Genomic DNA, 15,337 nt, shown 5'->3' with positions numbered 1-15,337 from the left:
ACAGCTCTTCTCATTTGCTTAATCAAATGAAGTAAGTAACTATTTACATCAAAGGAAAATTCAGGCTGGCTATTTTCCCAGTACTTTTTTTAAGTGGATACCAACCTACACCTATACCTTACCTTCTCAAATTTATGAGATCATTTCATTTCATAAAGTGCAGCTCCAAGCTTGACAATTACCAGAAGCACACAATTCAATTACAAAGTAGAACTCTAAAGGTTCTTGCCAAACCTGAGACCTGTTTCAGAAAGGTTTCTCTCCCTGTTGCAGTGCTGCACATATTTATTAGCAGAAACACTGTACTGTTTCCTCTTCACAACAGACATCAGCAAACCAATGCCTGTGGCAATTTGCTTCACTTATCCTTGTGTTGCCAGCTGAGACATTTCCATGAGAGTCACTTCTGGTAAATAAAGGCTCTTGAGGAAATAGCCCTTTTTACATCAACCAACATCTTAGGGGTCCAAGTAAGGTACAATGAGCAGCAAGCAAATAAAAACAACAAAGAACACCTTTGCATCCAAATGTCCTTGATCAGGGAAGATTATTTTGTAGAAAAATTCTGTTAGAATTTTTTAAAGAAGCTACCTCTATTTATTAGCTATATATACTCACAAATCCAGAGTCTACTGTTGACTGACTTCAACAGGAAAAATCTGTGATTTTATTCTATTAGCCCCACATCAGCTATTAGAAGTAGTATAATTAAATGACCTATTAGATATGTAAAACTTTTGATAACAGTTATATTCATATAAGCTTTAAGGTTTACAAAGACCTTTCATCATGGTAAGTCTGTGAGTTATATAAGACATATATTACTTTCCCCACTTAACTAATATAGAAACTGAAGGTCAAAGAGGTTAAGTGATGTCCCCATGATCACACAAATGATAGAACTGGGATGAATTCAAGTTACCCAAATATATAGAGAGCAGCAAAGAGGAACAGTGGGTAGAGTGCTAGACCTGAAGTCAGAAAGACTCCACTTCCCCAAGTTCAAATCAGTCCTTAGATTCTTTTTTTAGCTTTGTTATCCTGAACAAGTCACTTAACCCTGTTTGCTTCAGTTTCCTCATCTGTAAAATGAGTTAGAAAAGGAAATGGCAAACCATTGCAGAATTTTGACAAGAAAACCTCAAATGATGTCACAAAGAGTCAGATGTGACTGAAACTACTAAACAACAAACAACACATGAACACAAATCTATTGTTCTTTCTACTATGTCATTTTGAGATTCAATGATAGTTCTTTATTTTGCTCTCTCAAAACAAAAAGTATAATTCTAGCTTCTGGCTATCAAGTGAATTGATACATAAATTGTATCCAAATGCAATGACAGTGACTAGGCCTTATGTATATCCAGTTACTTGAAAAATATCCAAGAAAATCAACTGATGATGTTCTTTAGTCAGAAGATTATATGATTAACTTCTTGGAAACTTATTTCTACTATTGGTATTGATTTTTCTCCTATATCCCTAATTGGCTATTGTACTTTGCCTTGTATCTTAATAAGGCAAACTGCTTTATCAGGAAGATATACTGTACAATTGAATCAGAGAGCCCAAAAAATTTCAATTTGTTGATACCTGTAATACTGAGGAAAACATGCATATTGGCCTCTAGAATTTTAGAAATTGGTCTTATGAGAAAATAGTATGGAAAACATTTTTATAAAGTATTGTGATATCCCAAGTACAGTCTAATTCCATCTTATATTTACTGTCATTATTAATAATAACTCCCATTTATATAACTTATTGCAGTTTGTTAGCTATTTTTTCCTTACAACAGCTCTGTGAAGTAAGTAGTATCATTATTATTATTGCCATTTTATTAAGTAGGAAACAGGTTCAGAAGTTGTGATTTGTCCATGTTCATATAAATAACGATACTTTGACATGATGTGTCTTTTGTATGATGCTCCTTTCCCCCAGTTCATTGTCTTATTTCCTTTCAAAACTGCTCATTGTATATCCACTTCTGACTCCCTATAAACTCCACTAATGTTCTCTCAATTAGGTCTTCATAATAGAATATAGCTTTGGGAAAGAGATTTTGTTATTGTTCAGTTGTTTCACTTGTGCAAGATTTCTTCATGATCCCACTTGAGGCTTTCTTGGCAAAGAACCTGGAGTAGTTGCCAGTTCCTTCTACAGCTTATTTTATAAATGAGAAAACTGAGATAAACACATTAAGGTGACTTGCATAGGGTCACACAGTTAATAAATGTTTGAGGCCAGATCTGAATTTAAGAAGAGAAGTCTAGCTACTCTTAGGGAAAAAAAAAAATACCAGCTAATTATTTTATGCCTTGTCTACTTCCTGAATATCACATACAAACTTTCTTGAGTTACTTATATACATACATACACACACACATACACACACACACACACACACACACACACACACATATATATATATTAAGTTGTACTACTTGGAACGTCAGGGATAGATCAGAACATAAAATATAAAAAATGAAATTTCAAATATTTACTGAGATATGAATTAGTCCTTGAATTTTACTAAGAATCAGGCCTTATCGTTTCTTAGCCTCACCCCTCAACTCCCTTTAAAAAAAATCCTGTTCAATATTGTTTTAAACTTTTAAATTTATTTGTGTGCTCTCCTAGAAGTCATAAGATCAAGGTTAAATAGACTACCTGTCTACAACATTACTCTTTTATAACATACTCAACAGTGGTCATCCAGGACATGGCTTGAAAGCCTGTAGTAAATAAATATTTTAATTAATTAAATTAAAATAAAATCCAACCACTTCACAAAGAAGTTCTTTCAGATTTTATGTAGCTCTGGTTATTAGGAAATTTTCTCTAGTTTAAACCAAAATTTTCCTCTTTGCATATCTCTTACCCTACTACCACTTTCCCACATCACAGCCCTGCCAATATTAGAAGATAAGTATCATTTCTTCTTTTTGTCTTTCAATGGCTTGATTTTTCAGATAAACATTTCTTTACAAGTCCTTATTAGGTACAATCCATCTCTAAATTAAAAAAAACAAAAAAACAAAAAAACCAAACACCATTCCTGTTTTTTAAGTTAGTCTTTTCCTTGGTAAAAATAAAGCAGACTCTAAGTTCCCTTTTTGTCTGTCCACTCAGCTTATAGATTCAGCCCATACCCTATAAATTTATTCAAGGATCCAGAATAAGATAGTAGATAATGACTGTATCTCACAATAGTTGGCAGAACTTATTTATGCTGCAAAAGTTATGGAGGTTGATAAAGGGGAAGGTATATTCCATATCATCTCTCCCCTAATTCAGAAAAAAATCTTGTTGCTCCCTTCTCAGAAAGAGAGAGAAAAAAATAACCATATGGCAAATATGGTAAAATTCTAGTAATTTATTATCACTTGAATAATCAAGATGATACCTGACCTGAGACATTTGCTAATTGTGTGACCCTGGACAAGTCACTTAACCCTTTTTGCCTTAGCTTTCTTATCAGAAAAAAAAAATGAGTTGAAGAAGGAAATGGCACAGCATTCTCAGTATTTTTGCCAAGAAAACCGCAAATGAGGTCATAAAGAGTCAGATATGACTTAAAAAATGACTGAACAACAACAAAATCAAGATCACATGATAGGTGATTAGACTTTCTTGGCCTTTCTTTAAAAAAATGTAAATTCTTAAGGGAACCATTTTTCCTTTTTTCAGAATCTATATCCAAACTCCATACCCTTGAGCCTGTCACCTACAATTGACTGAGCAGGAGTTGGCATGTTTAAATTGATCTGTAGATGTCATAGAAGGTATTGTTTCCTGTGCTCAGTCAGTTGAAATACATTTGTTAAGAATTTAGAATGTGACAGGTTTTGTTAGACACAAGGAATATAATGACAAAAAATAAAAGTCCCTTCCCTCAAGAAGCTTATATTCTATTTACATTCTACCAGGGAAGATTACTCACATATACATAAATAAGGATATTTAAAATATATACTACATATGCAGTAGGTCATGTAGGAGGGGACTTGCAGGGCAAGGCTCAGACAAATCTTGAGAAAAAGGAAGTATCTGAGATAGATTTTGAAGTAAAAAAAAAAAGTTGTATTTTAGGTATAGGGGAAATGGTACAAAAGTCAGAAAGTGGGAGATGGGCTATTCTGTATGAAGAAGAGCAAGAAGGGTTCTTGGCATTATTCTAGAATACAAGAGGAGGGGTAATGTTAGGGGAAAAAAAAGTCAAGTATTGAAGGTCTTAATTGCCAAAAATGAACATGTATTTAATCCTAGAGGCCATAAAGACTGACATAAAGATCTGAGTTTTAAGAAAACAATTTTGTATTTATCAGCAGCCCGAAACTTCCCATTCCAATCACAGATGTGCTACTTTTGTTTTTGAAAAAAATACCTCATTTAATTTTTAAAAATATAACTATTTTATCTTTTCTAAAACAAAAGAAAAAAAAAACATTTTGATAGCTGTGTCGAAGATGGATTGGCAAAAAGATTTACTTGAGGAAGAGGTCTAAAAGAACTATTAGGAGTCTATTGCAATAATCCAGATGAGACATGATGAGCACCAGAATTAGGTTAGTAGCTATGTGAACACAATGAACAAGATGGTTATGAGAGATGCAGTGTAGGTAAAAATAACAAAATATGGCAACGGACTAGATAGATGAGACAAGGAATTGAATATAACATTGAAGTTATAAAACTAGATGTATTCTAGCAACTCTATTTTCAAAATTTTTCTTCTTCTCTTTGGCTTCTTTCATTCATTCACCAAGCATGTAATAAGTACTGCAATTTATTAAGCAATTTTATTTTTAGATGTGGTAACTTTAGTTTTTGTATAGCAATGCAATCTAATATCCTAAATCCTTGCCATGGGCTATAATAAATATCATATTAACTCAGGTAGGAAGTATAACTGGAAATGTTCCATTGGAAACTTCCTATTCTAGATAATCCCAAAATATTCCACCTAAAAAATTCCACATATTTATTTGTCAAGATGAATGCTTCAGTATTACAACCTATTTAATAATACTCTTATATAATAATACTAGGCTATTGATTTTTTTGTGAAATTTTATGAAATTAAAAATATTGTTACTGTGAAATTTATCATTTTCTCCTTAGTTGAAAAATGGCCAGTGATAAATTTTCATAAGGGCATTAGACTACAAGAGTACATAACATGTTCCCGATCATAATCTTTTATCTTAATCATTTCAAGATAGAAACTAAATTGTTCTTTGTCTAAATCTCAGAAAGCGGATCATAGATTTTTTAAAAAAACATCTGCTCTATGTTCCAAAGCAGTCATTTAAAATACAAGAGCTATTGAAGTTCAAGGACAGAGTTTTTGGTTATTTGTAATAAATTTTGCTACATTTGGTTGTGCCTAATTAATGAAATTCTCCATTTCATTAAGAGAATGGTCATTATATTAGATATTAGTCAACAGATAAAAGATAAGCAATACTTTAATATGAATGGATATCATTACTCTGTCAAAACACTCAATAAGAACTTATACTTTTACTATGTGCCATGCTCTATTCTGGAGAGACAAAGAAAAGGAAAGATCCTATTCTAGATAAAACACAATAGCATGCAAATCCAAAAGACTGAAGCTGCTAAAAACACTCTATTGTACCAGAGTGCCTCATGCCATACATATTTAACAATACTATTTCAGGATTTGCCAAACTAATATTTCTTTATGACTCCAGGGAGCCTGATTATTACTTAAGTAGTTGGAATGAATGATGACAAGATCATTTTAGGAACATTTGATCATGATTTTGGAAAATCTTAATCGTCTGGAAAAAGTCTATCTATATGTCAGTGAGAGCAACAGAAACCTGAAATTATTATTCAGTTGTGCTATTATTCAGATAGATCACATTAGTTCAGCTGGAAGTTGTGGTCAATTTAATTCGACAAATATTTATTGAACATTTAATATGTACAAGCCCTATGGTCAGAGCAATTCTTAAACACTGCCATTCCTTTTTAGACAAAAACTACATGCCCTTACTAGGATAATTTGAAGACTGAATTGACTGAATGGTAATCATTTTGAAGATAAAAATATTTCAAATTCTTAGCAATCACAGCCCTGGCTAGTAATGAATAATGAACTTTCCAGAAGTATAAATAGATTCTGACCCATAATTTGAAACTTGTCAGAATATATTAGTTAGAATCCAAGGAGGAATGGGATAAACTTCGCAGTTCTTTCTCCTTTTCTTGGTGTCAGGCTTTGCTGAATAGAGCTCTGTAATCTTTGAGATACTTAAGACGATCCGACAGCTGTAGTCAACTTGGTGAAATTATTCTAAATGAGGACTCAGTTTCAGTCTTGGAAAACATTATATTAAGTATAAAAGTGGCAAAATAAATCTTTCTAACAAAAAAGAAAGCATCAAGAACTTGAATTCCTCTGAGCTGGAGACAGAGAGGTTTTGCCAACTTGTAGAGTCTAGCATGGTTTTTCACAACTCAAAGCGATCTGTTCTCTCTAAACTTCAAAGAAACTGCTTTTAGGAGCCCAGAGAAACAGGACCTTCTGGGAAAGGGGAAATCCAAAATTTGAGTGAGTAACAAGATAAGATTTAAAAAGCAGAGAAAAGGAAAAGCATAAAAGAGGAAGAAAGAACAGATATAGGATAATCTATTTGACTCAAGTAAGCACCTCTGATTTTACATTTGAAAAGACTTGAATCCCAGAGCTTAAATGTCTTGCCTAAGGTCAAAAAGGTGATAAATAACACAGTCTGGATTAGAACTCAGATCTTCTGAATATGAATTCAGTGTTCCTTCAAACACACCATACTGCCTCTACCTTATTCAGATTTATTGATTTTGAGAAGTAAAGATCTTGTATGATGAAATTTGGCCTAATCAAACCTAAATCAAACTTGTCAAATTTGGTATTTCTGCCAAAGAAATCTCATCATCTTTCTTCTAATCTCTCAGGTTCATAACTTGGATGTTATCCTCAACTCTTTATTTTCCCTTATCTTTCATATCCAGTCATTTAACAAGTCTTGCCATTTCAAACCCCTCAATCTCTCACATCTCATCCTTTTTCTTTACTCACAGTCACCTCTTTAGTTCATGTTCTCATCATTTCTTGCCTGGACAATTACAACAGTCTTTGAATTGGTCTGAATGCCAAAATCTTTCCCCACTCCACTTTGCTGAAAGTGATTTTTTTCTGCTAAAGTGATTTTCTTAAAGAACATATGTGATTCAGTGACAGTAACATTGTACGATGATCAACTGTGATGGACTTGGCTCTTTCAAACAATGTGGTGTTTCAGGCCAATTCTGTGGACTAGAAATGGGGGGTGCCATCCACATCCAGAGAACTATGGACACTGGATATGGATCCAAGCATGGTATTTTCACCTTTTTTTGTTGTTTGTTTGCTTTGCTCTTTCTTCTCATCTCCCCCTCCCCCTTTATTGGTCTGATTTTTCTTACACAACTTGACAAATATGGAAATATGTTTAAAATGATCACACATGTTTAACCTATATCAGATTGCTTGGTGGATTGGGGAGAAGGGAGGAAACTGAGGGTGTTCCAAAATGAATGTTGAAAACTATCTTTATATGTATTTAGAAAAATAAAATAATATTCAAAAAAATGTTTGGCCCAAGAAAAGTTTCAGTAGTTGCTATGATTAAAATACAAAACAAAACATTTCTTAGTAGATCAAATTTATGATAGTGAGTAATTGAATTAACCAGTACCAAATTAAACTTGAATAACAGTATTATTTTTATGGACACAATGAGTTGTTACGAATTTAAATGAACTCTTTTAAAAGAGCATACAAATGATGTCCCCAAATTATGTATCTGTTTCATGAAAAGAATTAGCATGGTTCATGTGTCAGTGCTGCCTACATAAAAAATTAATTTTTTAGTTAATTCAATTTTGTTAACTATACAAAAGTGTATATAAATAAATTTATCATCATTTGGCTATCAAAATAGAGCTCGGAAAGATGTTCTTCATATTCTTGTTAGGTTGTTTCATTCTGAAGTGAATACACTAAAGCAAATTATTAGAATCTCAATTTTTTTCCTTCTTTTAAATAAGATAAAAAAAAATTTGAAGGCACCTAACAAGCTAACAGGATCATATCACTACTTCATTGCAAGGTCAGGATACTAAGTCAATTTTTGAATTCAACTTATTTTGTTGTTGAATCATTTTCAGTCCTTTCCAACTCTTTATGACTCCAGATGGGATTTTTTTGGCCAAAGATACTAAAATAGTTTGCCATTTCCTTCTCCAACTCATTTTATACATGAGAAAATTGAGGTAAATGGTGTTAAGTGACTTGCTCAGGATTTCACAGATAGTGAAGTGGTTGAGACCAGTTATGAACTCAAGAAGAGTAGTTTTCCTGACTTCAGGCCTAGCATTCTATCTACTGAACCACCCACCTCCCCCTTCAACTTCTATTAACAAACAAATAATAACATGCAACTTCTCTCTCTCTCTCTCTCTCTCTCTCTTTCCTTTCTCTCTCTCTCTCTCTCTCTCTCTCTCTCTCTCTCTCTCTCTCTCTCTCCTCTCTCTTCTCCTTTCTCTCTCTCTCTCTCTCTCTCTCTCTCTCTCTCTCTCTCCCCTCTCTCCTTTCCTTTTTACTTCCTCTCTCTCTCTCTCTCTCTGAATCTCTCTCTCTCTCTCTTTGTCTGTCTCTTTCTTTCTCTCTCTGTCTCTCTTTGCCAAAACAGGTTTATTTAGAAGGGGCTACACATAAAATAGGCACCAAGAGTGGCAAATATAAAACTATGAAATAGAGTTGTAAGAGCAATAGGATCATCACTTTCAAGGAAAGGAATTTGGAAGAATCCATTAAAGGAATATGACATAACATGTAACATCTAAGACAGTGACAATGAACCATCCTTCAACAAAGTTTGTAGTGAGCTAATCCACTTTCAGACCTTATGGATAATCATTCTCAGACAAAAAATGATCCATAAGTATCCATATTTCACAAAAGTAAAAGTGCATTAGGGACTACCACATAATCTGCTTACTTCTCATAATTTTTTATCCCTTTCTCTAGACAAGACAAGACAAGTCAAGTATTTATTAGGCACCTACCTCTGTACCAGGCTTTGTACTAAGTTTTGGTGATAAAATGAAAAACAAAATATTCTCTGCTCTCAAAGAGTGCACTCTAATGGAGGAGAAAACAGGCAAACAATTATGTAACTATATAGATAAATAAATAAATAAATGTGTGTGTGTGTGTGTGTGTGTGTGTGTGTGTGCACCTGCATGTGTGCTCATCACAGAGAAGACACTAACATTTACGGGGATTGAAAAAGGCTTCCTATTGAAAGTAAGATTTTAGCTAAGATCTAAACAAAGCCACTGGGAAATCAGGAGAGGAAAATTAGGAGGGAGAGAATTTTAGATATAAGGGACAACCCTCAAAATCTATCCCTATATTTGACATATCAAAGAATCAAGTGACTAGTTTAGCTTAGTATAGGATTGAATTTTCTATCCTAAACTCAGAAACATGCCTTGTGTTTAGATGATCATAATTTCAAAGTCCATTTCCCAAAACATGTACTAAATCTATATAACCAACTTTTTTGGTAATTCAAACCAAAATTATTTTTATTACTGAAGAAACTCTTTCTTTTCTACTGAAGAAAACATTCTTTTAATGGCAATTATATAAATGAATCATAAGCATATTATGGAAAAAGTCTAAACAGTAGTTATTATCTACAAGAATAGGAGTAGTGTCATACAATTGAGAAAATATTGCATTCGAAGAAGGACTTGGGCTTGAATTTCATTTCTTCCTTTTATTACCCTGTTAAATCTTAGACAAGTTGCTTAATTTCTCTTATTATCATTCCTCTGATGAAAAATAAAATCATTTCTTAGTAAATCACATCCTATTGTTGTGGCCTCAAGTTATACTATATGGCCTTGAAGGTCATTTTCAATTCTAAATCTATGATTCTATAATGAAAATGGCTAAGGGGTTGTTTTGAGGAAGTATATTTTATACATACTATATAAATGTTATTTTAATTGTTATAAAGGATGCATTGATAAAAAATAATTCCTATCTTCTAAGCAGAGGTTTATATCTATCTCTAATAAACCCTTAGGCTCTTTGTGGTTGAGACAAAATTTAATTTATTGGAAAAGTTTGGGTCACAAAAAATCAGACTTTACTATATTAACTAAGTATATATTATGTATCAAGAAAGGAAATTGGGGAAAGAGCTGACCTTTGCTTAGGACTTCTCTCAGCCTGGGTCCTCTCTTCCATATCCAGAGAGCCAAGATCTCTTCAATATTTCTTTTCTCTTTAACAACTCAATTCTCCTATTATTCCCTGATTGTTCCAATTTTTCACATACAAAAATTCAGAATTTCATGTTTTCAGATTCAGAGATAGGAGCTCCTTTTTATACAAAGTGCCTTAGGGCATGACTCAGTCTCTCATATCATGATTCTGATGGATTCAAATATGTCTATTAGTAGGACACTTAATCAAATTTCTAATGCAGACAAGAGAAATGGTCTAAGAAAGGAAAAACTAGAATTTGCTTTCATTTCTCCCCCTTCAAAGAAACCCTCTATCTCAGAGCAAATTTTCTCAAGGCGGTCAGCTCCACATTTCTCTGATATGAACGACTACTACAAACCTATGCATTAGTGATTACAACATTGCATTTTCTTCTTAAAATGTAGCAATAGCATTCAACTATCTACCTAAGAAGGCTTTTATAAATGAATATAATAGTACATGTTAGGGTAGATGCTGAGAGTGCCTTGAAAATATTAGCTCAAGCACATTCCATAATTCTGCAACAGATGGTTCATTTCCCATCAGCAAACAAAGGATCTGCAATATCATCACACATTCTTTCAAGGTGGATATTCTCCTGCACAGAAAGGTTTCTCCTTGTCAAGGGAAAAAAATGTCTTTCTATTCAAAAGAAAAGAAAGAGAAGCTTCTTCAATAGAATTTGGCTGAAAACTTAAATGAAGCATATGCCAGACAACTACCCCCTCATTCTGTACTAGTTTAAAGCCAGCTGTAGATGGAATATAAGCATATCTTTTTTGTGCCTGTGAAATGGAGGGGGAAAAGAAACTACCCCCGGCAACATGTGCTTCTATACTTGTCTTAAAAAACTATTATTTTCTCATATTGGGTTTTACCTATTAAAAAAGATATATTACAAGATAACTTTGAGATGTCCACAGACATATTCAATTCAAGTATTATTTCCTTAATAAGCAGCCAGGTGGTACAATGTATATAGTGCAGGCCTTGGAGAAAGAAAGCCCAAAACATAACCTGTATCAGACACTTACTATCTATTATGACCCTGACAAACTTCTCTGTGCCTCAGTTTCCCCTTTATGTAAAATGGTGTTAGTAATAGTATCTACCTCACAAAGTTGTTATGAGGAGTTTGAGTAGGTAAAATTCTTTGTAAACCTTAAAACACTCTATAAATGCTAAGAATAATATTATACCCTTTTCCTGACCCATTCAACCCAATGATATCTCTCTATCTGTGACCTCCTATTGTACTTAATAGTTTCAGTGATCATCTGTTTCTCAATCAACTAGCACTTATTCAGTGCCTGCTATGTGCCAGGCTTTATCTTTCTTTTTCTCTATCCATACATACATACATATCTATATATCTATATCTATATATATGCATGTATTTTATTTTATATATATATATATATGTACACACACCTATATATATTTGCTTTGTTTTCATAGGTATCTATTATCTATAAAGACAGAGACAGACAGGCAGAGAGACAATATATCTTCCCAGATAGATTATAACCCTTTGGGTATGAGAAATAGATGTTATATTTATACATAACCTTTGTACTTAGATTATAACATGTGTATATTAAGGGTTTAGTAAATATTTATTAATGATGTTATTTTTAAGAAAAAAAATTATGCAAAATGTATTTGTATTACATATACATATATGTGAAGATATATGTATATAGAGACAAAATGCATATTTATATATCTGTACACATATGTGTATACATACACATAGAACCCAGATACCTGATACAATTCAAAAATAAATTTCCCTTTTTTCAAGCATATCTATGAACTCTGGATAATAGGTCTTCTGTATTCCTGAATATCAATAAATATAAACTTGTTTTTAATGTGTTTAGACCACTACCTGTAGGTTATAATGGTCTAAAACACCCAAGTATATGAATTACCACCTTATAACTGGATGACAATCATGTTATAGATATAGAGACTCTTGGAAAAAGGGATTCCTCTATCATGTTTCAGGTAATATATATTTTTTGATTCAACCATCAGGTCTCCACTCTAAGAATGCATACTTCCCTCTCTTAGTAAACTGTACTCGATTATGGTTTTTTTGTGCAAAACCCTTGGCTCAAACATATCTTTCCCATACACCCCCCCCAAAAGCTCTGGGTTCATAACAAGTAAGTCCAAACTTGAGGTCTGACTGAAAAAGGTTATTTATTTGTTTTGTTCTTCAATTTTTAATTAGCTCTAGGAAATTTCCAAATCTAACTTAAATATAGTTCATGTCTATTTTTCCCAAATGTGGATTAAAAAGGTCCAGTTCCCAGATAAGCACTCAAGGCAATAAATGTTGTTTGGAGGGGACAATCTCTCTTTTATGCCATGAAAAGTATATAAAAGCAAAATACTCACAAGAGCCTATTAACAGATGCAGAAAACACTTTCAGCAATCATAGAATTTCTTTTTAAACAAAACTGAACTTGTAGTTTTCATTAGAGCAAACCTTTAATATTCTGGTGAGTTTCTAGTTCTCCCATAGCATCCTACATAATTTTCTCATCCAAAATCACCCTTTGATTATATTTCCCTAAATGGAAAATGCATTGTGGGGATTTTTAAATAGGCAGTCTTTTGTAATGCATGAACAACTCATAGGAATAGTGAAAGGTGGCAAATTCTCAATCTCTGCCCCTAACTTCTCCCATGTCATGACTAGCTACAAGGGTCATAAAGACAATCTTCATTCTCCAAGGATCATAAATGTTCAGGAATGATAGTTTTCTCTAGAAAGTTCAATTTGAGGCTTTTCTCAATATTATTCCTAAGGCTGCTATTATCCAAGAAATTCTTGTCTCTGACCAAAAGACTAGATTATGATCATTGTGCTGACCAGAAAATAAGATTTCCCTTCTCTATATAAGAACATTATCCATGGATTCATAGGTCTGGGTTCAAATATTATATCTGATGCTTACAAAATGAAATCATTTTATCTCCCTTGGTGTCAGTTCCCTGTTTATAAAATGAAGGGAATAACTGAACTCTATAACCTCTGAGGTTTCTCCCAGCTCTAGTTATATGGATCCTTTTAGTTCATCAATAAATATTTATTAAGCACATACTATCTACCAGTCATCAAGGTTAGATTGGGATCACAACCAGAGATGTACTGGAGGCAGTTTTTACAAGCTCTCCAGAACTATTGTAAAATTTTTAGTCTTAGCATTTGCACCTCAGAAATGGGCAATGTTACATGTCAGAGCTTAATTTATTGGGGGTTTTTAAAGAGTCTATTCTCAAGAAAATGTTGGTAAAATATTAATAATGTATATTAAAATTAAATGTATATCATGCATGCATTTTGAGGAATTAGGTGAAATGGGGAATTCCCTAGGTATTCACAATTGATGAACAAGTAGACATATATTTACATCCTTCAAAGGCAAATGAAGTCAGTATTTCCTGCAAAGCTGGCTTCTGTTTAAGATCAACAAATTAATAATCATAATATTCAGCTGATCAACTGCCTAAGCCTATATCAGTCAATTAAAGGAAAATTTGCTGTTTAGTTGGTCCTTTTCTGATTACTGAACATTTTTCCTTTTCTGATTACTTCCTGATTCTCATTTCTTTACTCTTGCATATCTCCAAACCCTTTTATTTCCTCACACCAATATTAGTTTCTCCTGTGAATTTTCATAATAGGAAAAATTCTCCTTGCTGCATTTTCCATCTCAGTCTTTAAAACTTTTGTAGGTGTGAGACACTTCACATTTTTAACATTAGTCACTTAGCAGTGAAATTGCCTTGATAAGCACTGAATATATTGTCCATATTCAATGTAATTATGAGTTCTTTGTGGCAGAAAAAAAGAAGAAATAAAAAGCATGCAAATGCACACATATACACACATATTATATTCACATATATGAATACATATACATATGTATTATGATCTCCCAGATTTACTATTGTATGTTGTTTCAATTACATTTGTAAAATGCATTATCATGATAGCTTGTTATAATCTTTAGTGTTCAAAATAAACTACTATAAATTCGTTAGCAAATCATAAATTAATAGAAAATGCATTTAAAACTTAATTATTCACTGGTTACATTTATAAACTTATACCATTACATTAGGATCTGAGACCTTCTGTAGTTTACAGTCTACAGAGGTTATAATATTATTCCCAATAAGTGAACATAGTAAAAACTGTAGGGAAAAACAATAAATGGGCAAATATGGAAAAAATATAGAGCCTAGAGTCCCATGAAGTGTGGTATTCCTATTGTGTTATATACAATGGAGCACCTAGGTGGTACAGTGGATAGAGCACTGGGTTTGGAATTCATCTTCAGACACTTATTAAGTGTATGACCCTGGGAAAGTCACTTAACCCTGCTTGTCTCAGTTTCCTCATCTATAAAATGAGTGGAGAAGAAAATGACAAACATTTTTGCCAAGAAAATGCCAAATGGGACCATGAAAAGTTGGATACAACTGAAAAAAATTAGCAACAACAATTTGTACAATAAAGTAGTTTCTTTTTACTAGAGGTCTTTGAGAAGTGAATAAAGGATCACTTGTTGAGAGGGTAAGAAAGATAAGATTCTTGGACAAATATGGGTGGATTTAATGACCTCTAATGATTATGTTAACTCTAAGATTCTGTGATACACAACAAAGAAAATTTTAGACTAAAGAAGTATTGAAGAGTTTATTATTTGAAAAATGATGTGATTGAGGTCCAATTAAATTGTACAAATATTTATTAAGTGCCTATCATATGGAATACACTTTCATTGTAAAGTTTTCAATGTACATTTAATGTACACAAGTCTTAGTGTTAAGAACTTTGTAATCAAAAGGGTAAAATGTCCAATCATTTTTGGCAGTCTTGTTTGACTCTTTGTGACCTCATTTGGGATTTTATTTACAAAAACATTGGAGCACTTCTCCTCCATCTCATTTTATAGAGAAGGAAACTAAATAAA

General features: G+C 32.8%; 1 protein-coding gene across 1 annotated transcript in view; it reads left to right on the top strand.

The window, feature by feature from the left end:
* Positions 1-15,337, top strand: part of LRP1B (LDL receptor related protein 1B) — a 2,378,573-nt gene that overhangs the window by 2,283,422 nt on the left and 79,814 nt on the right. The window lies entirely within an intron of this gene.

The sequence above is a fragment of the Sarcophilus harrisii genome, chromosome 3, assembly GCF_902635505.1.
Source record: "Sarcophilus harrisii chromosome 3, mSarHar1.11, whole genome shotgun sequence".
NCBI classification, from domain to species: domain Eukaryota; kingdom Metazoa; phylum Chordata; class Mammalia; order Dasyuromorphia; family Dasyuridae; genus Sarcophilus; species Sarcophilus harrisii.
The sequence above is the reverse complement of the archived record's forward strand: the minus strand, read 5'-3'. Positions and strand labels throughout refer to the sequence as shown.